Below are 3,394 nucleotides of genomic sequence, written 5' to 3' on the forward strand. Positions count from 1 at the left end.
AAAAAGATTGTTTTAATTATGTAAAGAAATATTATAAGTGTCAAATATATGCTGATAATATCCACGCCCCACCAGTGCCCCTGAACACCCTTTCAGTGCCCTGACTGTTCTCAATGTGGGGCATAGACGTCATCGGAATGATCGAACCGAAAGCATCAAATGGACATCGCTTCATCTTGGTGGCAATTGATTACTTTACCAAATGGGTAGAGGCAGCGTCATACGCCAATGTAACCAAAAATGTGGTAGTCAAATTTATAAAAAGGGAATTAATATGTCGTTATGGTCTACCAAGCAAGATCATTACTGACAATGCCACAAATCTAAATAACAAAATGATGGATGAATTGTGTGCCACCTTTAAAATTCAACACCACAATTCGTCCCCGTACAGACCAAAAATGAATGGTGCAGTTGAAGCGGCAAATAAAAACATCAAAAAAATTATTCAGAAAATGGTTATAACATACAAAGATTGGCATGAGATGTTGCCATTTGCACTACATGGGTATCGTACTTCGGTACGCACTTCAACTGGGGCAACCCCTTTTTCCTTAGTATATGGGATGGAGGTTGTGCTACCTATTGAAGTAGAAATCCCCTCGCTAAGAGTATTAATGAAAGCTCAATTAGAGGAGTCGGAATGAGTACAAACACGTTTCGATCAATTGAATTTGATTGAAGAAAAAAGGTTGGCGGCCTTATGCCATGGGCAATTATATCAGAAAAGACTGAAGAAAGCGTATGAGAAAAAAATACGTCCTCGAGAATTCCAGGAAGGTGATCTGGTGCTGAAAAAAATCGTACCCATTTAAAAAGATTATCGTGGGAAATGGACTCCTAACTATGAGGGACCATACGTCGTGAAGAAAGCTTTCTTAGGTGGAGCTTTGATCCTTACGAATATGGATGGAAAAGATTTAGCTCTTCATGTCAACTCAGACGCCGTAAAAAAGTATTATGCTTAAATAATGAATACCAGTTAGGCTGAAAACCTGAAAAGGCAATCTAGACAAAAATTAGGGTACAAAAAATATACCCGCTAGGTTGAAAACCTGAAAGGGCGACCTAAGCAAAAACTAGGGTAAAAAAAAAACGCTAGGTTGAAAACCTGAAAGGGCAACCTAGACAAAAATTAGGGTGCACAAAAAATATCTGTTAGGTTAAAAACCCAAAAGGGCGACCTGAGAGAAGAAGAAAAACAAGAACAAAGAATATATACTCGAAAAGACAAAATGAACAATATGGATCGCATTATCGCATGAGAAGTTAGTATAGTCTACCTTGGAATTACTAGTAACCAAGTTGGGTCTCCCACCCATTTCTTTTGTTTTATCTTATGTATATTCTTTTTTCTTTACCATTGAATTACTAGCAACCAAGTCGGGTCTTCCACCCATTTCTTTTGTTTTATCTTATGTATATTCTTTTTTATTTCAATATATTCATATATACTGTTATTACCTTTATAATTTAACTCTTTTTCCTGAATGCATGTTATGATTATCATGTATTGGAAAGTAAAACATATATCATAACTCGGTATCATGAAACCGGATAAAATATAGGTTGTTTACAGTATAAGACATACAACGACATGAGATTCAACTTAAGATCACAATATTAATTCTTCTTCAAAAAAAAAAAGAACGCAAGAAAAGGAAAAATAGAAGAAGACAAAAAAAAGAGATCAATGATATGACGTTCAAAAAAAAAGTATAAGTGCTTTTTCTCATTCATGATTTGAATGGTCGTGTCCAATAAAAATATTAATAAAAACCGACATATTCATTCATTCATGACATTTTGTAAATTTAAAGCCGAAAAAACGACCCGCGTGTTGAAGCCGGGAAAACGACTCGCACCCGAAGCCGAGAAAACGACCCGCATGTTGAAGCCAGGAAAACGACTCGCACTCAGAAGCCGAGAAAACGACCCGCATGTTGAAGCCGGGAAAACGACTCGCACCCGAAGCCCGGAAAATGACCCACATGTTGAAGCCAGGAAAACGACTCGCACCTGAAGCCGAGAAAACGATCCACGTGTTGAAGCCGGGACAAAGACTCGCACCTGAAGCCGAGAAAACGACCCGCATGTTGAAGTTGAGAAAACGACCCTCAAAGTAATTACGGTACTGTTGACACCTAATTTTGTCCGCTACTTTATGATTTTTGATAAATATATATAAAAAAATAAATAATAATAAAAAAACTAATAATGATGAACATAATAATAAAAATAAATTGTTAGATTTTTAGAAAATCATGGATTGTGTTTGGTTTCTATTTGACTCTGATTCATTTCTAGAAACTTTTACTATTTTCTAAAATAAAATAAAAAATAAATAACAACAAACATATTTAATTGAATTGATGCTAATAAAAATCATTATAAAGGTCATCATTTGAAGGAAAAGAAACAGAAAATAAATGAATCAATGGTAATGAAAATCAGTATTATGGTGGTCAATTGAATAGAAAAGAAATCGAAGAAATGAATCAATGAAAATAAGAATCGGTATAATTGTGGCCAATTAAATGAAAAGAAACCGAAAGAAACAGATTAATGGTAATTCATTGGCAATTATTCTCTTGTCTTTTGTAGTCTACACTCAAAAAGTCTATAAATAGTCTACCACAAGAGGACAAGAGGGTGAAGGAATGTGGAGAATTGGGAACACCATTGGGGGGACAAATGGGAAACACAAATTGAGAGCACAAAAAAAAAATAGAGAGATTAATTAAAAAAAGAGAAGAAGATCATCTGATCTTGAAATAATCAGTCTAGTAAGGTATCATTTTCTTATTTTTTTCTCTATTGTGCTTATTAGTATTTTTTTTTTTTTTGTATTTTTTTAAATATATATATTTTTTCTCTTTCTATTTTTTTTTTAAAAAAATAAATTCATATGTTAAGCTTTCATTTTATTTTTTAAATTGTTTAATCCTAAAATTGTTTTCTTTGCAATATAAAATAATAAAAAAATATGTAACTAATTGATGTCTATAGATCAAGAAAACAAATTTCATCATATTGTAATATAATAGAAAATTCATAATACGTCTTTATCAAATAAAAAAAATTATAACAGATAAATGTTTTTACCCTTAAGATTAGAATTAACGGTTGTCGCCATCGGATGAAATTCATCCTCGCTCGCTGCACCATATTATTCACTTTCAATCGTTAGTAGCCTTTGTGTCGCAACAGATCCGACAACGTACGAGCAAATCATTTAACAGGTTATTTCACAGTCATGTCCATCTGTCTCGTTCACATATCGCCACGTTACGTTTTTTTTTAAATTATTTTTTTTCTTTACTTTAAAACAAACAAATATTATTATTATTATTATTATTATTATTATTATTATTATTATTATTATTATTATTAT

This window comes from Cicer arietinum, chromosome 1 (genome assembly GCF_000331145.2).
Source record: "Cicer arietinum cultivar CDC Frontier isolate Library 1 chromosome 1, Cicar.CDCFrontier_v2.0, whole genome shotgun sequence".
NCBI classification, from domain to species: Eukaryota; Viridiplantae; Streptophyta; class Magnoliopsida; order Fabales; family Fabaceae; genus Cicer; species Cicer arietinum.